The following is a 24,387-nucleotide window of genomic DNA, read 5'->3' as shown; positions in this document are numbered from 1 at the left end:
CATGCACCAGGCCTCGAGTCTATAATAATAAAAGGGTAATATGCTAATTAGACTGGACATCTTTCGGACAGCATTCTGGATGTCTTTCCTGACAAAGCCAGGGCCAAAGGGAAGCCAACCAGGGTCCCAGGAGACAGCAGGCAGCCTGAGGGAAGCAGCCCGGGTCCTGGGTGCCTGCTGGTAGCTGGAGGAGAGAAGCCTGGGTCCCAGGTGATTGAGGGAAGCCAGTGCTGGAGGGAAGCTGGTGCTGCTAGCCAGGGAAAGGAAGGGCAACTCTTACATGAATTTTCATGCATGGAACCTCTAATCCTATCTAATAAAAGAGAAACATGGTAACTAGTGTATGACTGCTACCCTTCCCATTGGCTAATCAGGGCAATATACAAATTAACTGCCAGCCAAGATGGCGGCTGGCAGCCAGGCAGCTTGAAACTAACATGAAGCTTGCTTGCTTCAGTGACAGAGGACTCCAACGTTCCCCGCTCAATTGCCGCTGCCGGCCTCTAAGCTGCAACTCTAAGCAACTATGTTACAAATATAGAAGCTAAACAAAAGCCCAGAAACCTGCTTTAGTCCACCAGGCTTCAGCCAGCAGGATCGCAACATTGTTTCAAATACAGAAGGTAAACAAAGGCCAGAAACCTGCTTTCAGCAGCGGAGGCCTAAGAGCTGGAGCCAAGCCTCAAAGCTAAAGCTGGCCCAGAATAAAAAAAAAAAGAAAAAAAGGAGCAGTTGGGAGCTTCAGTCACCCACCAGCCTGAAAACAGCCCTCAGTCCCTCACCCAGACTGGCCAGGCACCCCAGTGGGGACCCCCACCCTGAAGGGGGTGTGACCAGCTGCAAACAGCCATCATCCCCTCATCCAGGCTGTCCAGGCACCCCAGTGGGGACCCCCACCCTGATCCAGGACACCCTTCAGGGCAAACCAGCTGGCACCCACCCATGCACCAGGCCTCTATCCTATATAGTAAAAGGGTAATATGCCTCCCAGCACTGGGATCAGCAGAGATGAGAGGCCTCCTGGCATCAGGAACAGTGTGACAGGGGGCAGCGCCCAAACCCCCCGATCGCCCTGCGGCTCTGTGTGTGACAGGGAGCGGGGCCACAACCTCTCTATCCGCCCTGCTCTGTGTGTGACAGGGGGCAGCACCCTAACCCCCTGATCGGCCCTGCTCTGTGTATGATGGGGTAGAGCCATAACTTCCCCATCGGCCCTGCCCTGAGAGTGAGAGTGGCGGTGCCCCAAACCCCTGATCAGCCCTGCTCTGTGCCTGACAGGGAGTGGCGCTGCAACCTCCCCATCGACCCTGCCTTGAGTGTGAGAGGGGGCCGTGCCCCAACCCCCCAATCAGCCCTACACTGAGCGTGACTGAGGGTGGCATCGCAACCTCCCCATCCGCCCTGCTCTGTTCATGACAGGGGGCGGTGCCCCAACTCCCCAATCATCCCTGCTCTGAGCCCGACCAGGGGCTGCACCTAGGGATTGGGCCTGCCCTCTGCCACCCGGGAGCAGGCCTAAGCCAGCAGGTCGTTATCTCCCGAGGGGTCCCAGACTGCGAGAGGGCACAGGCCGGGCTGAGGGACCCCCCTCACCCCCCCGAGTGCACAAATTTTTGTGCACCGGGCCTCTAGTCTATATAATAAAAGCCTAAATTACCATTACAGCAGAACGACCAGAACAACCAGTCACTATGATACGCACTGACCACCAGAGGGCAGACGCTCAACTCAGGATGTCAAAGAGGGTAACTGAAACAGGCTCAAGGAGTGGAGCATCTAGAGATGCAAGACCCAGCCCTGTATTTTATGTACATGATGTCTTCTAGTAATTCATGCTATGAGTCCTTACACACTATCTTTTCCACTCCTTCCCTTTGAAATATTCTTTTAAAGATATCATCATGGTTTCTGGTCACTTTCTCAGCTAAGAAAACTTGAAAACGAAGAGAATGATGATGACTAAAGATGGTCCTAGGGTTGTTGGAGATACAGTCTACAAATAGCACAGAATAATGGAAAAAACACTTTACCTTTGTTTCAGCTCAGCTAGATTAGATATGTGTCCATAAGCAAGTCCTCTAGCTTATCTCTACCACCCTTTCTTTATCTGTAAGTCATGTCATTTGAACTTGTTCTCTAAGATGCAGCTCAGGACTTATAATGTTTCCATCTTAAAATAAGAGTTTTCAAAGCAGAAAGACAAGTTTTTCAGGGAAGGTATAAACACAAAGGGGCTGGGATCATCTTAGAATCAGCCTAGCACAAGGTGAACTACTGTAAAGAGTATTTTAGAATTGGTTGGAAGCTTGCACTGGCTTGGTTCCAAATTTCTTTCAGTGCTATTATTTTTTAATTAAATTTTTATTGAAATATTTGGAACACCAAAAAGCTTGCTTGTGATCATTTACAAGATATAGTTCAAAGTAACTCCTGCCCAGCAGGGTCATTTGCATGCAGAAAGACTCAAAAATTTGAATATGCCAGTTACTTTCATTTATTTGTTCATTCATTTAACAACTACATGCTATCTACCATGCCAGGAAAATGCTATATAACAAAACTATACTGGAGGGAAAAAATTTGAAAGTGCCTGCCTTCATGGATCTGAACGATAATGGGAGAGAACCACATGAATCAAATGTTTAATTACATTTAGACATTTTTAGATAAAACCATTAGAGCCCTTACCTTCTTTTTTCTTTCCTAAGTCTCACAGATTCAGATACATCACAGGGACTAAACTGTGTTTAGAACATAGTGTTAATACAGAGTGAAACCACACCTGAGCTTGGTCAGTTTGAGTGTTTAATGCTTTTCATCAACATTCACAGTATTGAGATATAACACTGTATCAGTATGTGCTTATTGCACTGGTAAGCTAACAACAAAACAAGCTGTGTTAGATAATATTTACTCCATGCTGGCTTGTGACTAAATGTTTTTTGATGGACTATGACTTGTGGATTAAAAGTATAGCAACATCAAATAGCTTTGAGGCTCATATAAAGTGTCATCAAAATTCATAGTAAACATAGCAGGAGAGACTACAGATATTTTAAACTCACTGTCAAGGAAGTATTGCCATCTTTCATGAAATTGATAAGGGCCATATAAACATATTAAGGAAAATCTCTTTCCATCTACTTTACTTTTTTAAAGCTTACAGCATATGTGGGGGGAGCGAAACCTTCAGAAACATAGAAGGGTGAATTGCTAATAGCTATTCAGCAGACATCCTACATATTTTGTTGACTTATAACTTTGTAAAATTCATAGTATGTTATTTCTTATCACCATTGCTTGTGTTGTCTTTTCTCTGGCCAATTTTCTAGGTGCATTTCTAGTGGCATAGATGTAACTAGCCTGCCTGAACATTTTTATGATGCATTTGACAGAAACTTTTGTCTTTTAAAGTAAAGTAAATTATTGTGGAGGGATTGAACCTACTTCCATGCTCATTACTATTCAAATTATGGACTAAATGAATGACCTAGTGGGCCTTTCAATTGATCCTATTTTTACTATAAGGTACCCATATTATTTTTAAAGTTTAATGATTTGGGATTTCATTTACACAAAATAATGAGAGCCTGTGCATGACTGCAAATTCTATCTTGGGTGTTGTCATGCACTACTGCACTTGATAGATAATTTATTCAATCTTGGAAGAGAGCTTCTTAGAAATAACTGACATTGAGGATGCCAATAAACATTGATGCCATGCATGTATCAGCTGCGAAATCATTACTAGGTGAAACACCTACTGTGCAAAAAGCTTCAAACTGACTCAATGAGGGATGTAGTTTAGCCAAAGGCATAACAATGAATTCATTAATATATCCTACTTCTCAATCTCAGTTCTATCTTTTAAATTTGTATTTATTCATGTTTTATTGAGGTAAGTTGGTGGAATAGCACTTAAAAAAACAAAGTACTCTCTTTTCATATATCCTAATAGATAATTGCTATTTCAAGTTCTATTAGCAAATGATTGCCATTACAAACCTGCCTTTCTAACTAGGTGGCAAATAAACAGACTACCTGAAATTTTGCTTGGAACTTTTTATTGAGACTAGGTGAGATTATAGAAAGCCATGCTTAAATACTGGTACATGTTTATGTTATAAGAAACATATACATACTAGAGGCCTGGTGTACAAATTCGTGCACTGGTAGGGTCCCTGGGCCTAGCCGGCGATCAGAGCCGATCAGATTCCCGGCCTCCTGACCTCCCAACCTCCCTGCCTCCTCCTCTCATCTCCACACACACTGCCACCTTGTGGTTCCCCACCTCCTGGCCTTCCCACCTCCTCCTTCCCTCACTCCCTCAGCGCACTGTCACCACCGCTGGTCACCTGCCATGTTCTGTACCACCCCCTGTTGGTATCGGCCATGGCAGGATGGTGGAGCAGTTGAGTGGGGGTGCCAAGAGGTTGGGACTGGTGCCAGGCGCTGGCAGTGGGCTCCCTGGTGGTCAGCACACTTTATAGCAAATGATTTAACTCCCAGTCTTCTGGTTGAAACTTTGAGGGGACAATTTCCATACTAGCCTTTTATTATATAGTAGTAGAGACCCAATGCATGAAATTCATGCACTGGGGGTGGGGAGTGGGGGGGGGTTCCTCTGCCTGGCCTGTGTCCTCTCGCAGTCCAGGACTCCTCAGGGATGTCTGCCTGCCCACAAGCCTAAGCTAGCAGTCATACATCTCTCTTACAGTCCAGCACCCCTTGCTCCTTACTGCCTGCCTGCTCACTGCTCCTTACTGTTCGGCTCGCTGCTTAGTGCTGCCACAGAGGTGGGAGGGGCTCCTGCCATCACTGCTGCGCTAGCCAGCCAGCCAGGAGCCCAGCTTATGGCTGAGCGGCACTCCCCCTGTGGGAGCACACTGACCACCAGGGGACATCCCTCTCACAATCTGGGACCTCTGGCTCCTAACCTCTCACCTGCCTGCCTTCTTGATTGCCCCTAACCACTCTGGCTGCCAGCCTGATCAACCCTAACTGCCCCTCCCTTCTGGCCTGATCACCCCTAACTGCCCACCCCTGCTATAATGATTGCCTCCAATTGCCCGCCCCCTGCTGGCTTGCTTTCCCCCACCTGACCCCCCTGTTGGCCTACTCACCCCCAACTGCCCCTCCACCAGCCTGATAACCCCCAAATTCCCTCCCCTCCCCTCCTGATCGCCCCTAACCGCCTCTGCCTCGGCCCTGCCACCATGGCTTTATCTGGAAGGGTGTCTGGAAGGTCTTCCAGTCTAATTAGCATATTACCCTTTTATTAATATAGACTAGAGGCCCGGTGCACAAAAATTTGTGCACTCGGGGGGGAGGGGGGGTCCCTCAGCCTGGCCTGTGCCCTCTAGCAGTCTGGGACCCCTCGGGAGATAACGACCTGCTGGCTTAGGCCTGCTCCCGGGTGGCAGAGGGCAGGCCCAATCCCTAGGTGCAGCCCCTGGTCGGGCTCAGAGCAGGGCCGATTGGGGGGTTGGGGCGCCGTCCCCTGTCACACTCAAGGCAGGGTCGATGGGGAGGTTGTGGAGCAACCCCCTGTCACACACAGAGCAGGGCCCATCAGTGGGGTTGGGGCTCTGTACCCTGTCACGCACAGAGCAGGGACCATCAGGGGGTTGGGGTGCTGCCCTCTATCACCCACAGAGCAGGGCGGATCAGGGGGTTGGGGCGCCACCACTCTCACACTCAGGGCAGGGCTGATGGGGAGGTTATGGCTCTACCCCGTCACACACAGAGCAGGGCCGGGGGCGGGGGGGTTGGGGCGCCGCACCCTGTCACCCACAGAGCAGGGCCCATGGGGGGAGGGGAGCTCCCCCCTATCAGGCACAGAGCAGGGCGGATAGGGAGGTTGGGGCCCCGCCCCCTGTCACACACAGAGCCGCAGGGCAATCAGGGGGTTTGGGCGCTGCCCCCTGTCACGCTGATCCCAGTGCTGGGAGCATATTACCCTTTTACTATATAGGGTAGAGGCCTGGTGCATGGGTGTGGCCGGCTGGTTTGCCCTGAAGGGTGTCCTGGATCAGGGTGGGGGTCCCCACTGGGGTGCCTGGCCAGTCTGGGTGAGGGGCTGAGGGCTGTTTTCAGGCTGGGGGTGACTGAAGCTCCCAACCGCTCCTTTTTTCCTTTTTTTCTTTTTTTTTTTAATTCTGGGCCAGCTTTACCTTGAGGCTTGGCTCCAGCTCTTAGGCCTCCGGCTGAAAGTAGGTTTCTGGCCTTTGCTTACAATGTTGCCAATCTGCTGGCTGAAGTTGGGCGTATTTGTTACAGAGTTTCTTAAACTGCCCGCTCAGAGGCAGCGGCAGGCGGGAACGTTGGAGTCCTCCGTCACTGAGGCAACCAAGCCTCATGTTAGTTTCAAGCTGCCTGGCTGCCGGCCGCCATCTTGGCTGACAGTTAATTTGCATATCTCGCTGATTAGCCAATGAAAAGGGTATCGGTCGTACGCCAATTACCATGTTTCTCTTTTATTAGATAGGATAGAGGCCTCTTCAGGGCAGACCAGCCAGCCAGGTGGGGGCCGGCTGGTCTACCCTGAAGAGGGTCCTGGATCAGTGTAGGGGTCCCCTTGGGGGGTGGGGCCGGCCTGGGTGAGGGGACTGTGGCAGTTTGCAGGCTGGCCACACCCCCATTGGGGTGGGGGTCCCCAATGAGGGCCATGGCTGGCTTGGGTGAGGAACTGAGGGTCAGTTGCTGGCTGGCCATGCCCCCATCAGGCTGAGGGTCCCTGCTAGGGACTGGGTGGGCCTGGGCAAGGGGCTGATGACCTGCTGGGGGGCATGGCCAGCCTGGGCGAGGGGCTGATGGCCATTTGCAGGCTGGCCACACCCCCATTGAGGCGAGGATTCCCACTGGGGTAGGGTGGGCCTGGGCAAGGGGCTGATGACCGTTTTCAGGCTAGCCATGCCCCCATTGAGGTGAGGGTCCCCACTGCGGGGCATGGCTGGCCTGGGTGAGGGGCTGAGGGTCATTTGGGGGCAGTTTTCAGGCCAGCCAAGCCCCTGCTTTGTTCGGAAGGACTTCCACAAGGTCGCCCGGTCTAATTAGCATATTACTCTTTTATTAGTATAGATTGAAATCTATAAATCCTTCTTTAGCTTCTCTTGCCTTCAAAATAATTTAACTATTAATCTTTTAAAAAACATATTACTTTCATCTCTTAACATCCTCCCCATAATAAGCAGCCACCAATCTACTCTGTGTCTGTAGATTTTCATACTGGGGACATTTCATATGAATGCAATTCTATACTGTTTGTTCATTTGTGACCTTCTTCTTTGACTTGGCATAATGTTTCTAGGTCCATGCATGTTATAACATGTGTCAGTACTTTATATCTTTTTATTACTGAATAAAATCCCCTTGTATGGATATAGCACATTTTATTTATCCATCCATCACTTGATGCACATCAAACTCCATTTTCATTAAGGATACAAAGAGAAAGTTACAGTGAGAAAACTTATTTGTAAATGATTGAATATTTACAGTTTTATATTTACAGTTGCTTATTTATTCTAAAATGTTATGTACATGCTTTTGATACCAAGGCAAGAAGAACAAAAGAGAAAATACACCAGTTCCACCTTCAATTACTTGTAGTTATTGAAATAACTTACAGAGAAGGAGGCTGAATAAGTTCCCAAAATGTGAAGAAAGAGCAGAGCTATTCAGTTTAAGGAGGCATTAATTTCTATTATCCCCTTTTATAAATAAGAGTTGTTAATAGCCTTACACTTTAATTTAAAGTTCCTTTCTACCATGACAAGAATAATGAGCAATACCAATAGAACAATCTTTTGAATAAAAGACTGAATTATCAGTGGTAGGCTAGGTCATAAGAAATTGCTGTTTTTGTAGAGAAAAAAAGTATTGTCTAATGTGGTTAATTTAAGCCTACCAGAAATGACTGAAATTCACTGATGGAAATAAATAATTTTCTTCACTTACTTTGATAAATGTGGTAGATTGATATTAAAATGAAATAAATATATAAATGCTGTTGTTATAATAATCAAATATCACAAATAATCACATTAGAATACTAAAGTGTATTTTTTTTCTCCATTCTTCTTTCTGGGAGAATTTACACATACAACTTCTTTTATGTGGAAATTCAACTTTCACATCACTAATTTGTCCTCAACATTCCAAAAGCCATGCTTGCATAAGCCATTTTTTTTTTTTATAGACTAGCTAGTAATTATGTCTTGGCTCAAAATAATAACCTTGAATAAACAGATTTACTAACAAAATTTTCAAATAAAAGGAAAAAAGAATTCAGGAATGAATAGGAGAGGTGAAAGTAGTCATACCTAGGTCCACTGCCTTTTCTCTACTGTGTAAGCATACTTTCACCCACTTATAGATTTCCATTAAAAGTCTATATACCCCCAAAATAAATCTACATTTTCTTTCTTTTTATTGTTTTTTTTAATTAAATCTTTATTGTTCAGATTATTACATTTGTTCCTCTTTTTCCCCCCATAACTCCCCTCCTCCCAGTTCCCACCCCACCCTCCACCCTCACTCCCCACCCACTGTCCTCATTCATAGGTGCACGATTTTTGTCCAGTCTCTTCCCTCATCTCCCACACCCCTTTACCCCCCAAGAAGAGTCAGTCCATTCCCTTTCTATGTCCCTGATTCTATTATAATCACCAGTTCATTCTGTTCATCAGATTCTTTATTCACTTGATTCTTAGATTCGCTTGTTGATAGATGCATATTAGTTGTTCATAATTTGTATCTTTACCTTTTTCTTCTTCTTCCTCTTCTTAAAGAATACCTTTCAGCATTTCATATAATACTGGTTTGGTGGTGATGAACTCCTTTAGCTTTTCCTTATCTGTGAAGCTCTTTATCTGACCTTCAATTCTGAATGATAGCTTTGCTGGATAAAGTAATCTTGGTTGTAGGTTCTTGGCATTCATCACTTTGAATATTTCTTGCCACTCCCTTCTGGCCTGCAAAGTTTCTGTTGAGAAATCAGCTGGCAGTCGTATGTGTATTCCCTTGTAGGTAACTGAGTTTCTTTCTCTTGCTGCTTTTAAGATTCTCTCTTTGTCTTTTGCTCTTGGCATTTTAATTATGATGTGTCTTGGTGTGGTCCTCTTTGGATTCCTTTGGTTTGGGGTTCTCTGCGCTTCCTGGACTTGTAAGTCTATTTCTTTCACCAGGTGGGGGAAGTTTTCTGTCATTATTTCTTCAAATAGGTTTTCAATGTCTTGCTCTCTCTCATCTTCTGGCACCCCTATAATTCTGATGTTGGTACGCTTGAAGCTGTCCCAGAGGCTCCCCACACTATCTTCGTATTTTCGGATTCTTTTTTCATTTTGCTTTTCTGGTTGGGTGTTTTTTGCTTCTTTGCATTTCAAATCTTTGCCTTGATTCTTGCACTCCTCTGGTCTGCTGTTGGGAGTCTGTATAGTATTCATTATTTCAGTCCGTGTATGCTTAATTTCTAGTTGGTTCTTTATCACAACATCGAGGGTCTCATTAGATTTCTTGAGGATCTCATTAAGTTTCTCAGCGGCTTCTAGACAGTTCTTGAGAGACCTTAACATTATGGTTTTGAGCTCTGAATCCTCCATTTCTGTCATTTCTGTCCTGTTTCTTTGTCTCGGCATTTTTTATGCTTTCTTTGTGCACCCCCTAGTGGTCTTTGTGTGTAGTCTTGTTGTAGTTAAGCCTTGATTGTTGTGGGTAATACCAGGGGTGATTTGACCTCCATGCCAGCTGGCTGTGAGAATCAGCTGTGTCTGCAGTGAGAGAACTTCTGTCTTCTGGAGAGGTGCTAATCTAGCCTTTGCCTGAGGCTATCTGGCAAATGCCTCTGTGCAGGGCTTGGGCGGGGCTGGTCCCAGGGGATCAACAGGGCGGGCGGAGCAAGCAGTTATGGCTGCTCTCAGTCCCGTCCCCAGAGGCTCTGCCTCTCAGAGTCCCAGCAACCACTGCAAGCACCTCAGAGAGAAAGCTGCCTTCGAGTTCAGACGGAAGCCAGACCGTCCCGCTTCTCCCGTTTGAGTCTGGGTCCCTGGAGACTCACCCAGAACTGGAACTCAGAGCCTGGGACTCCCTCCCGATTGAATCAGACAACCGCGCCCCTCTGCACCTTTGTATTTTCCACACTGCACCTCCTCTGAGTCTCAGTATGCTGTTCTCTTTCCTTCTAGTTGAAGAATTTCCCCTCAGCCAGCCTTCCTGTGGTTCTGGGTGATGTCCATTCCATCTTTTAGTTGTATTTTTGAAGTGGTTGTGTAAGGCAGCAATCTCCGGTGTTTACCTATGCCGCCATCTTGGTTCACCCCTAAATCTCCATTTTCTTGATTGACTTATCATATATCTCAAAGAAGCTTTACTGCAAGATGACTTATAAATAGCAGAAGAGAAATCTCAACAATTTTAGTGCTTTGTCAAACAAAGTCTGAAGGTAAACAACCTCTGCTTTCAGGTACATTGGTCCTTGCTGACTGAATTCACTTACTCTTATTCAGATAGTTTATAAACAATTTTAACACAGTTTCCTTTAGAAAGAAGACTTACTCAAAGAAATTACATTTTCTACAAGTGTTTTTTGTTTTTTGTTTTTTGCCTCCGTGTATAGCATGTTTTAAAGTGATTATATTAGTGCATTAGTACATGTGGCATACCTGAAGGAAATACTGTGAAAATTAATTAAATTATATGTATTTTATCTTATCAAATGAAAAATGATGGCATGTATTAAATAAAGTAGTGAGCTCTTTTCATATTTAATATATAGATTGAAAGTGGCATACACACACACTCTAAGATAAACATTTTTTTTGGGTAGAATGCTGATTGGAATGTAACTGAGAATAGAGCTACACATATTACAGCTATTAACATCTTGTTCTGATAAGAACGCACAGCCAAAAGAGCTTCCAGACCACTGACACAGAAGTTTTTATGCATTATACTTCACTACAGAAATAAAGAGATTTAAAAAAAAGTTCTAGTTGCAAAGATTATAAAAACTATCTTAAATTATAGACAAAGATTTCCTATCTATGTTAAATCTAAGAGAACTTTGATAATTATTTTTGTTGTTGTGTAGGCAGTCTTTGTGCCCTATTTAATAGCCACAAAATGCCAGGAAGGATTCAGTGTAATGGCAGTCAATGTGAAAGAAAAGAAAGGATATAAACTGTTATTGATTTAGAAACAGACATGTTATTAATGTCCCATGTAGCACATAAACTTTCTGTATAACTCACAACCAAACCATCATATTATAGAGTTATTGGTAATTTTCAACTAAGTATACACTAGCGCTCACTTTATAAACATGAAATAAGAAAATAAAATATTTAATTTTAACCATGTTTTTCAGTTTTGGATATATCTTCTTATCAGCTGATGTAATATAGATTATTATAGAAAGGTAGTAAAATATGGACCTACTGATGGATAACAAGAGTGAACGAGATGAAGCCAGATACTTTAAACAGTATGTTTTTTTTTAAAAAAAATTAAAATCAATTTCATAAAATTTAGAAAATAACAGTGAAGTAAAAGAAAACATTTAAATGGATCATTTAAAATTCATTATCTAGCCATACATAGTAGTAAGCACTGTTAACATTTTTATATATACACTTTTAATATTGTACATGTATTTATGGGTACATACATACACACATGCACAGGAGGCCTCTGGCTTTGCAGATCCTCAAGCCCCCATGGTGCGGCCAGGAGGACGTCAGTCTGGCCCACCACGGTGGCTGTCCCTGCGATCTGCACCTTCTGGGCCAGGAGGCGGATCTTGTGCAGCCACTCCTGGGCACTGATGGCCTGCAGGCGCTACTTCAGCTCAGCCTGCAGGCTCCACTTGGTGCGCTCACAGCTGTCACCACCGCCATGTGGGGAGTACAGGCCACCCTCTGCTGGCCTGCCTCCCCTGTCCAGAGGCTCTCTGCGCTGTTCACCTGCCCATAGTGACTGGGGCTGGGTGGAAGCCAGGTGTCCTGCCCTGCCCAACCCCGGCCGATCCGCCCCTGTGCAAGTTGCCGCCCACCGGGAAGGGTCACCGATCCAAGTCCTGGGACCATGGACAGCCTCAAGCGCTGCCCCCCACCCACCAGGTCACGGATCCGGGTCCCAGGACCACGGACAGCCTCAAGCGCTGCCGCCCTGCCCACCAGGACATGGATCCGGGTCTCAGACCACGGACAGCCTCACGCGCTGCCCCCAGCCCAGCAGAGTCACAGATCCGGGTCCCGGGACAGCAGACAACCTCCCACGGTGCCCCCCGCCTGCCAGATCACGGATCCGGGTCACGACCGCGGACAGCCTCAAGCACTGCCCCCCTCCCGGCAGGGTCACACATCCGGATTCCGGACTGCAGACAGCCTTGCCTGCTGCCTCCCGCCTTCAGTATGCAAATTAGCCACCATCTTGTTGCTTCAGGGTGGGGGTCCCCACTGGGTGCCTGGCCAGTCTGGGTGAGGGGCTGAGGGCCGTTTTCAGGCTGGTGGGCAACTGAAGCTCCCAACCTCTCCTTTTTTTTATTCTGGGATCTATTTACCTTCTATGGCTGTCACTGGAGCTGAGAGCCGGCTTTAGCTCTGAGGCTTGGCTCCAGATCTGAGACCTTGGCTGCTGAAAGCAGGGATCTGGATTTGTTTAGCTTCTATAATTGAAACACTGTTGCTGTCCTGCTGGCTGAAGCCCGGCTGGCTGAAAGCAGGTTTCTGGGATTTGTTTAGCTTCTATATTTGCAACATTGTTTCTTAGAGTACAGCTCAGAGGCCAGCAGCGGCAGGCGGGGAACCTTGGCTTCCTCTATCATGGAGCAAGCAAGCCTCCTGTTTACTTCAGCTGCCTGGCTCCCGGCCGCCATCTTGGTTGGCAGTTAATTTGCATATTGCCCTGATTAGCCAAGGGGAAGCTTGTTGGAGGTACAGTTAATTACCATGTTTGTCTATTATTAGATAGGATACTGTATATTATCAGTTTTACTCATCTATATACTATTGCAGTTATCTTACCACTTTAAATAATTATTGATTGGCCCTAACCGGTTTGTCTCAGTGGATAGAGTGTCGGCCTGCAGACTGAAGAGTCCCAGGTTTGATTCCGGCCAAGGGCATGTACCTTGGTTGCAGGCATATCCCCAGTAGGGGGTGTGCAGGAGGCAGCTGATTGATGTTTCTCTCTCAATGATGTTTCTAACTTTCTATCCATCTCCCTTCCTCTCTGTAAAAAAACAATAATATATATATTTAAATTTTTTTTAAATTATTGATTGATTTTTATTTGATTGAGAGAGAAACGCCAATTTGTTATTTCACTTATTTATGCATTCATTGGTTGCTTCTTGTATGTGCCCTGATTGGGATCGAACCCCAAACCTTGGCATATCAGAATGATGCTTGAACCAACTGAGCTTCCCATTTATTACTACACTTATTTTTTCTTTTATACAATTATAATATAGGCTATTTTTAATGATTGCATAACATGAAATACAATCAACATAAATTTAGTTTCACCTAATTTCCTCCTTCACCATTGTGAACTTGAGATACTTGAGATACTAAAGTTGAAAAGAAACACCCTTTCTCTCTTTCTTGCTCTCATTTTCTTGAACCAGCTACGATACAGCTTCTAAGGACCTCACCATCCCATCTACCATTGTACTAAATGTGTTCCAAATACTTTTACTCATTTATAGATTTATGTTTTTGGAGTTATTGTTAAGAATTTATACACAGTGAAGGTCACGTAATGTTTCATAATTCCATATTCAAAGATTTTTAACAGACTATAACTTTTCTCTTCAACTCATTAAAACAAAGACACCAGCGTCTTTCAGGAGGCAAAATTTTGCTTTCCATGTATATGATCCACTTACAGTTGACTGTCGTGGCTAGAAATGAATAGTTCAGATGCTATTGAATTTTTGACATTATTGAAAAAAAAATGAGCTTGGATAGTCCAGAAAGATTTATTTTTAATAAAGAGTAGTAAAATGAAAAACTTATATTCCCTTTATATGTCTTTTTCTATTTCATAATTAGATTTCTCAGAGACACAGAAAAATAAGAAGGATTATAAATAAAACATAAAAATTGAACAAATTGCTCTGGCCAAAATACATCCAGTTATATGCATAGAGTCTGGAGTCAAATTAATAGCCAGTACTAAGTAAATAAAAAGTAACTACTCAGAAAGCAACTTTACTGAGAAACCACTATATAAGATTATTACATTCGTAAACATGGTCAGAGAGTTGAGTCTTTAAAATCTCATAAATCAATAAAGGGAAAATTTTTTATGTAATTTGTATTTGGCTGTTGGTTTTGTTTTTGTTTTGGTACATTTAAAATGAATATTTATGGTGCTCTGTATAATCACAATAAGTATAATATAAAAGGATAAAAAGGGAAAGATGACTACGTAGACATTAGAAATGTATCTATTCTGTCCTTTCTCATATTTATTTCTATTTGCCTCATTGCATTATGGAAATGATTGTTCACCTCCTATACAATGGCTAAATTCTTAATAAAGCTAAATTGCATTCTCTCCAGACTATCATTAAAGGTTTAAGGTATTTCAACTGGAATAAAGGAAGAGAGAAAAAAGTTTGGGGGTAAGGTAAAGAATAAAATGCAAATAAAATAAATAAGTTTGCCAAGCCTATATTAGTTCATTATTTTAAAATCAATTCACATTTCCTCTTCAAAGTTTATCACTAGAAAATGAATTCAACCTTATTTTAAATAGTTATTTTTGTATTAAAGCATCACACACATTTAAAATAATTAAATGCTGTTGTATAGGTGAAATAAAAATTTCAAACTTAAATTTTTGAAGCATGAAACCCTGAAGGAAAAAACAACAGTTAAGGATGACTAATGATCAATGTGACAATGTGATGTTCCAGTAAAGTTTAGAAGTATAACTTTTTCCAGGGTTTAGTTAGATACCATAAAATAATTACAGAACATCATAGTGAAAGGTTTAGTGTTTGTTTGTGTTACAGGCTGCAAACAGTGTCTAGACTAGAACATCACCAGCTATTTACCTATGTATTCAGACAACCTATTGTTTGTGCACTAAACTGCTAAGTTTCAAAAGGAGTTTGCATTTTTCAATCATGTTAACTTTGTGTGTGTGTGTGTGTGTGTGTGTGTGTGTGTGTGTGTGTGTGTGTAAAAACAGTTTTAATTAAAGAAATCTGTAGTTGATGAAAGGAAATCGGGTGTTATAGTAATGTGTTTAAACACACTTTAAGGTGTGAAATATATATCTGGAATTAATAAAATTATTGCCATTTCCTCTACAGGAAATTCTTCCAGAGACATTTGAAAAATCATTCTGATTTCTTTTCCTGAAACTATGTGAAGGATTGAAAACATCAGTAGAGGGCACTAACAGGCTGTCTGGAAAGCCTTTCGTTTCATTGCTGTGACATGAAGTTGAGCTGGGAAGGCAGTACCTATTAGCTGCATAAAGTTGCAGATGTGGTTTTGGAGATGAAGAATACAACATCTATATTGTCCTTGAGCCAAAAGATAAATTTACAAACCTAATCCATTCAAATGTAATTTACTTTCTTTATATCAGATCTTATCTTACTAGCTTTACATATTCTTTCTAATACCTTATTTTGTCTATGTCCTTTTCAAATAAAACGTTTTTATAGTTTAGACCTCATTGAAGATAACTAAACTCAAACCATAAGAATATTTAGTCAGGCAGTCAATTCTGGGTGATCTATATTGATGGGGGTATATAGGAACATTCCCAAATGAGAACTATCTACAAATAAGTTTTGGTTTTGACATCTTGTTTTTCTTTCAAGTTCATTTTTGAAACTAGACAAAAATGATTATAGAAATCTGTGGTGAAATACAAACCTTGAAATAAACAACTAGTAATGGCGATCCAAAGAGAGTTATTTAAACATTTTGGAACAATAAACTGTGGGCAGAAGCTGCTCTACAGCATGTGACTTTAGAAACTTCGGAAAAGTCTTTCTGATTTGAAGGGCTTTGAAAAATGCAATCAAACCATGTGTCCAGTAGCAGGGGCAATGGAATATTTGTGAATAGTATTGGCAACAACTAAAGGGATATAAGTACAGACACTAAAAATTATGTTAGGAAATGACCATGATGGAGCTAGAGAGCATTTGAAGTTTGTACTCCTCTTCATTTTATAAAATCAGTTAATTATTTTATTTTTTATTTGTTAAAGCAATTTGCTGTGCTTAACTTAAAAATTAGCTGTAGAACTATACCACATTGAGAAATATATTAGGATTCAGGGAGCTAGATCTTCATTCATGCACTATCTCTAAAATGTTAAAGAAGTATCAAAATGACAAGAAGTATGGCCTTTAGAAGTGTAGTTAATAGGCCCAGTTTTCCTTAACTTTAAAATGAATATAATTTCAGCTGTTTAAGTTGAACTGAGCATTAAATATGAATGTATATCTAAAGTACCTGTGGTATTTTGGTATTCAATAAATGCTTCTTCACATTCCTTACCCCCTCCCTTTTTCTTTTAAAATTACTTCCTTCGGCTATACCAATTTTTATTTGAATATCACAAGTTGTCATAGGCAGTATTATTACTGGAATCACTTTGCCACAAGTATGTTATTTGGTTGAAGCCTATGTTTTGTTTCCTCTTGTCTCTTTGCTAAATATGCATGAAATGAGATTTTATTTGCATCACTTAAAATACAATGTGAAAGTGAGTAAATCTGGAATTAGATAAAAGTTTCTTGTTCAACTTAATAAGCTTGATTGCAAAAATTTTAAAGAAATTATATACATGAATGTATGTGTAAGTCCAATTTGGAAATATATATAAAAAGAAGTAATATGCAAATTAGCTGGGACATCATAACCTGTCATGCCTGGACCATTAGCATATTACTTCTTTATTAGCTCCTATCATCAGAAGGCTGCCTGCTCACGCCTCCGGTGTTGCTCTGGAGATGGCAGACAGGGTGGAAGCAGGGAAGTGGGAGCGGGGAAGAGGGGAGGTGGGAGCGGGGAAGTAGGGAGGTGGGGCAGAAGCGGGGAAGCAGGGAGGCAGGAGAAGGCGCGATCAGCCCTAGGAAAATCAAGGGTGGGTGGCGCCATGCGAATTTGCGCACTGGGCTTCGAATATCCTATCTAATAATAGAGAAACATGGTAATTAACCATAACTTCACTACCCTTCCCATTGGCTAATCATCAAGATATGCAAATTAACTGCCAACCAAGATGGCGGCCAGAAGCCAGGCAGCTGAAGCGAACAGGAGGCTTGCTTGCTCCAGTGATGGAGGAAGCCAAGGTTCCCTGCCTGCCGCTGCTGGCCTCTGAGCTGCACTCTAAGAAACAATGTTGGAATTATAGAAGCTAAACAATTCCCAGAAACCTGCTTTTAGCCATCAGAGCTGGAGCGAGCAGGACCACAACAGTGTTACAATTATAGAACCCAAACAAACCCAGATACCTGCTTTCAGCAGCTGAGGTCTCAGAGCTGGAGCCGAGCCTCAGAACTAAAGCTGGCTCTCAGCTCCAGTGACAGCCATAGAAGGTAAATAAATCCCAGAATTAAAAAAAAAAAAAAAGTTAAAAAGGAGAGGTTGGGAGCTTCAGTCACCCGCCAGCCTGAAAACGGCCCTTAGCCCCTCACCCAGACTGGCCAGGCACCCCAGTGGGGACCCCCACCCTGAAGGGGGTGTGAAAAGCTGCAAACAGTCATCATCCCCTCATCCAGGCTGGCCAGGCACCCAACAGGACCCCCACCCTGATCCGGGACACCCTTCAGGGCAAACCAGCCGGCCCCCACCCGTGCACCAGGCCTCTATTCTATACAGTAAAAGGGTAATATGCAAACTGACCCTAACAGCAGAAGGCCTGGGAATGACTGGTCACTATGACACGCACTGACCACCAGGGGGCAGACGCTCAATGCAGGAGCTGCCCTCTGGTGGTCAGGGTGCTCTCACATGGGAGGAGCTCTGCTCAGCCACAAGCCAGGCTGATGGCTGCCACTACAGCGGTGGTGGTGGGAGCCTCTCCTGCCTCCTTAGCAGCACTATGGATGTCCGACTGCAGTTTAGGCCTGCTCTCCGCTGGCAAGTGGATTTCCCCCGAGGGCTGCCGGTCTGCCAGAGGGATGTCTGATTGCCATCTTAGGCCCAATCCCCCAGGGAGCGGGCCTAAGCCAGCAGGTGGTCATCCCCTGAGGGGTCCCAGACTGCGAGAGGGCACAGGCCGGGCTGAGGGACTCCCCCCTCCCCCCGAGTACACACATTTTTGTGCACTGGGCCTCTAGTCTTATATAATAAAAGTGTAATATGAAAATTGACCAAATGGCGGATCAACTGGTCAGTGGGGGATGGGGCTGGCAAGCAGGTGTCACCAGGTCAGGCAAGGCACATGCCAGCAGGCAGGGGGAAGGGACCGTGAAGGAGTAGGGGGGCAGCAGCAGCCAGTGGTGTCAAGGCAATGGGGGCTGGTGCCATCCCCTGATCGTGCACCTGTTTGCCTCCCACAGAGAGAGGCCAGGGGCGGCAGCAGTGGCGGGGTAATTCAGGTAAGGGCCGCCTGGCACCAACCCCAGATAGGCCTGTTGGGGTTGCCTCCCGCAGAGGGAGGCCACCAGTGGCCATGGCACAATTGGATGATGAGCCGGCCACTCACAGCCCGTGCCATCCTGATCGGCTCACTGGTCACCTCCCACAGAGGGAGGACAGACTACGGCTTAGGCCTGCTCCCTGCTCCCCTAAGCCATCAGTAGGACATCCCCCAAGGGGTCACTTATTGGAGAGGGTTCAGGCTGGGCTGAGGAACAGTCATCATCCCCTCATCCAGGCTGGCCAGGCACCCAACAGGACCCCCACCCTACCCCCACCCTACCCCCACCCTACCCCCGTTCACAATTTTCGTGCACCAGGCCACTAGTGATTATATAAAATGGAATAATATACTCAAATATATATTCTGACTTGTATAGAAACAATACTATCTTTATGTTTTGCCAGGTTTTTCATATAGATTTTTTTCTTGTTAGTTTATATAAGTTTTTTGTGTATATGCTATGTATGCTGTTATAATCTTTCATTATAATCCTTCATAAAAAACAAGCATTGGGTTTTAGTAGCTTAGAAAAACAGTTATGTGTGTTTTTTTTCATCATAGGTCCACAGAATGGCTGGGTTTTGGCAAATTTCACCTGGTCAGAACTGAGATTGATTCTACTCTGGAGATCAAGTTCAGGCAACCTTTGCATGCCTCATTCTAAAAACCATTAAGCTACCTGGGCATGTTTTTCTCATATTTACTGCTAAGAAGTGCAAGAAAACAACTCTGACTACATAAATACACTTAAAGCTCTCTTTTAAAAGCATGTATATATTTTCCTTCACATACCATTAACAGAAGTAAGTCACATGACCATGACCAGTAATGAATATGTGGAAAAACAAAAGTAAATTTGTGTACAAGTAATCTGATCTATCACAATATTGTCAATGTGTTCTGCACATAGGTTGTAAATGCTTTCATTTTCCTACAAATTTTAAAATCTATACATTCTAATAAGCTTTTCCTCTTTAAACTCTGGATTTTGTGTCAAGTATGCATGCTAATCATAAATAATTTTCATCTTACATATATTTTTAAATGTTTTTATAGTATTTACTAGAGGCCAGGTGCACAAAATTTGTGCACTCGTGAGGGAGGGTCCCTCAGCCCAGCCTGCGTCCTCTCGCAGTCTGGGAGCTCTCAGGTGACATCCTTAGCACTGCCGCGGAGGTGGGAGAGTCTCCTGCCACCACTGCTGCGCTTTCCAGCCATGAGCCCGGCTTCTGACTGAGTGGCGCTCCCCCTGTGGGAGTGCACTGACCACCAGGAGGCAGCTCCTGCATTGAGCATCTGCCCCCTCGTGGTCAGTGTGTGTCATAGCGACCGGTTGTTCTGCCGTATGGCTGATTTGCATATTAGCCTTTTATTATATAGGACTAGAGGCCCGGTGCACAAAAATTTGTGCTCTCGGGGGGGGGGGGGATGGTGGGGTGCCTCAGCCTGGCCTGTGCCCTCTCACAGTCTGGGATCCCTCGGGAGATAACTCCCTGCAGGCTTAGGCCTGCTCCCGGGTGGCAGAGGGCAGGCCCAATCCCTAGGTGCAGCCCCTGGTTCGGCTCAGAGCAGGGCCAATTGGGGAGCTGGGGCGCCACCCCCTGTAATGCACAGAGCAGGTAGATTGGGAGGTTGCGATGCCACCCTCAGTCATGTTCAGGGTAGGGCCGATTGGGGGGTTGGGGCACCGCCCCCTGTCACACTCAAGGCAGGGTGGATGGGGAGGTTGTGGAGCCACCCCCTGTCACGCACAGAGCAGGGCCCATCAGGGGGGTTGGGGCTCCGTACCCTGTCATGCACAGAGCAGGGCCAATCAGAGGGTTGGGGCTCCGTACCCTGTCACGCACAGAGCAGGGTTGATCAGGGGGTTGGGGCGCCATCCTCTATCACCCACAGAGCAGGGCCAATCAGGGGGTTGGGGCGCCGCCACTGTCACACTCAGGGCAGGGCTGATGGGGAGGTTATGGCTCTACCCCATCACACACAGAGCAGGGCCCGTGGCGGGGGGGTTGGGGCGCCATCCTCTATCACCCACAGAGCACGGCCAATCAGATGGTTGGGGCGCCGCCACTCTCACAGTCAGGGTAGGGCTGATGGGGATGTTATGGCTCTACCCTGTCACACACAGAGCCGCAGGGCGATCAGGGGTTTGGGGAGCTCCCCCCTATCAGGCACAGAGCAGGTCCAATCAGGGGGTTGGGGTGCCTTCACCTGTCAGGAACAGAGCAGGGCAGATAGGGAGGTTGTGGCCCCACCCCCCGTCACACACAGAGCCACAGGGCGATCAGGGGGTTTGGGCGCTGCCCCCTGTCACGCTGATCCCGTTGCCGGGAGGCCTCGTGGCTCCGCTGATCCCAGTGCTGGGAGGCATATTACCCTTTTACTATAAAGGATAGAGGCCTGGTGCATGGATGAGGCTGGCTGGTGTGCCCTGAAGGGTGTCCTGGATCAGGGTGGGGGTCCCCACTGGGGTGCCTGGCCAGCCTGGGTGAGGGGATGTTGACTGTTTGCAGCTGGTCACACACTCTTCAGAGTTGGGGTCCCCACTGGGGTGCCTGGCCAGTCTGGGTGAGGGGCTGAGGGCTGTTTTCAGGCTGACTGAAGCTCCCAACTGCTCCTTTTTTCCTTTTTCTTTTTTTTATTCTGGGCCAGCTTTAGCTCTGGCTCCAGCTCTGAGGCCTCTGCTGCTGAAAGAAGGTATCTGGTTTGTTTAGGTTCTATAATCGAAACAATGTATAACTCCAGCTCTGAGATCCCGGGCTTGCTGAAAGCAGGTTTCTGGGGTTTTGTTTAGCTTCTATATTTGTTACAATGTTTCTTAAACTGCCAGCTCAGAGGCCCGCAAGGCAGGCGGGGAACGTTGGAATGTTCCATCACTGAAGCAAGCAAGCCTCATGTTAGTTCCAAGCTTCCTGGATGCCAGCTGCCATCTTGGCTGGCAGTTAATTTGCATATCTCGCTGATTAGCCAATGGGAAGTGTAGCGGTCATACGCCAATTACCATGTTTCTCTTTTATTAGATAGGATTCTTGAATTTAGATCCTTGTTCCATTTGCAATTTTTATGTGTATTTTTCAACCTAAACCAATTTGTGCTAATTTTAACTTATCTTTCAACTTTGCCACTAATTTTATTAACTCATTTCTGCATGAATTTGTAATGCCGTCATTTTCATATACTAAATTGCCCTGTATAAATTAGTCTATTTCTTGTTGCTTTATTTTTTTGTGGTAATCAATTTTGGTATTTCTGCACTAAAATTACATAGTTCTCATTTCTGTTGCTTAAAAAAAAAAAAAAGTTTGATTACAGTCCTACCTCCCAGGCTTTAATTTATCTTACACATTTTTTTTGGCCTGTTCTGGATGTTTTCTCTTGTGGGGGATCTAAAAGATTAAGTTTTCTGTGCTCAATTTAAAAATACTTTTGTAATTGTGGAAAAATAACATTTATATTAAACCATCTGAAATTGCAAAGCTTTTCCCTTTTAGGTCCACAAAAATAGTGATTCATTGTAATTCATCCTAACATATAAAATATATATTGTAAATATATATTCATTTAGAATAAATTATATCTAAAAAAATATAGACACTTCCCATCCAGGAATATAACTTTTTTATTTTCCATTTATAAATTTTGGTTTGGTTTTCACATAGGCTTTTAACCATTTTTCCATAGGTAATTAATAAGGTTTCTGAAGTTTAATTTGTTGTAAATGAATGAGAATTATTTTGCCTCATATTTTATATTTTTACTAGAGGCTTGTTGCATGAAATTCGTTCATGGATGGGGTCCCTAGGCCTGTTGGGTGATCAGGGCTGATTAGGGCAGGGCCAATTGGGGCCTAAAGGCCCAGGTAGGGTCGGGAGAGGAGGTGATAGTCAGAAGGAACAGACACCAGGTGCTGACTCTGCCCTTAGCGCCCCACCACCCCCACGGTTCCCCGCCTCTTCCCTCCTCCTTCCCTTGGTGCTGTGTCGCCGGGGGGGGGGGGGGGGGGGGGGGGGGCGGGGCGGGCGGGGGGGGGGACGCCTGCTGGCCAGTGGAGGGATTAGGGGAGGAGCCGGGAGAGGTTTTGATCCCCAGTTTGGAATGTGCAGGAGGCAGCCAATCAATGATTCTCTATCATCATTGATATTTCTATCTCTATTTCCCTCTCCAAAATCAATCATATATATATTTTTAAAATGCAAGGTTTTTAGAGGAAGAAGGGTAGGGCAAGGGAGCTATCGACAGGGAGGCATTTGAGATCTTGCTCACATTTCAAATAGAATAACATAAGGTGGTCCTCAGGGGGTGACAGGTGAGGAGTGGCAGTGTGTGGAGCAGGGTACTGCGGGCTAAGGAATGGGCTGTCATGACTGGCAATGTCTGTGACAGTGAAACCGAGCGTGTGTTGGGGCCATCGCTGGGATCATTCATCCCCAAGAAGTTTTGATTTCAGACGAGAGAACACGGATATCAGCGGGCCTTTCTTAGCCTAGAGCAGTGATGGCGAACCTTTTGAGCTCGGCGTGTCAGCGTTTTGAAAAACCCTAACTTAACTCTGGTGCTGTGTCACATATAGAAATTTTTTGATATCTGCAACCATAGTAAAACAAAGATTTATATTTTTGATATCTATTTTATATATTTAAATGCCATTTAACAAAGAAAAATCAACCAAAAAATGAGTTCGCGTGTCACCTCTGACACGCGTGTCATAGGTTCGCCATCACTGGCCTAGAAGGTGACACGGGCAGCAGGAATGGGCTGCCCTGCTTCCAGACAAATGTAAACACACAGTGTAACTGCATATGGACGTCAGTCAGCGGCCAAATCAATGCCCAGCCAGCCCTGTGGCTGTGTCCTGCCACTCTGGCTGTGCTATGGCGGAAGCCACACCCCCAATCGCAGGTATTATACGAAGGGGCAGGCAGGAAGCCAGAAGCTGGAAGTTGGAGCTGAAGCAGGTGGGCAGTAATGCGTCCACCATGGAGCTGGACGGGGAGCAGCTATGGGTGTGACCAGCTTTGGAGTCGGAGGGGCTGTGCTTCCTGCACATCACCAGTGACTCCCTGTGAGCCCGTGGTGCACCAGCCAGGCCAAGCAGGGCCTGGGGAGGCCTTCCCTCCTGGAGCTGGAGCTGTTCTTCCCATGGTGGCAGTGTCGGCAGCTTTTTTTTTTTTTTTTTTTTTTTTTTTTTATTGAAAAGCAAGCTCTGGGCTTGTGGTTCCTGGGATCCCTGGGCCATAGCATACGCCTCCAGGCCTCACTGTGCCCCCCCCCTCCCTCCTCTTTTGTTGAGCACCTGACCCCTGGTGGTCAGTGTTCATCATAGCGACTGGTCGGCCGGTTGTTCTGGTCATTCCACCAGTATGGTCACTGGGCTTTTATTATATAGGAATGCTGATTTATAGGAAAGATACTGCTTTTTCCAAGTTGATATTGAAAGGAGTTGAGTATAGTGGTTAATATCAAATCCTCTGAAGCCAGACTACATTGATTCAAATACCAACTCCACCACTTTGATGAATGATTAGGGGTTAGTAGTCCTCTTGGGCTGTGTCCTTCTTTACAAAAATAAAAATAATACCTGTCATGAAGTTCTGTTTCCCAGATTTCTGTCTTTTGTTTTATTTTCCTCTTTAAAGATCACATCCTCAAATCAGCAGCATGGACATATGTGTGTGTGTATGTGTGTATAAGTGTGTCTATATGTATATGTGTGTATGTCTAAGGGGGAGAGTTCACATTGGAAGGGATGTGGGAAGCAAGCCT

The sequence above is a fragment of the Myotis daubentonii genome, chromosome 3, assembly GCF_963259705.1.
Source record: "Myotis daubentonii chromosome 3, mMyoDau2.1, whole genome shotgun sequence".
NCBI classification, from domain to species: domain Eukaryota; kingdom Metazoa; phylum Chordata; class Mammalia; order Chiroptera; family Vespertilionidae; genus Myotis; species Myotis daubentonii.
The sequence above is the reverse complement of the archived record's forward strand: the minus strand, read 5'-3'. Positions refer to the sequence as shown.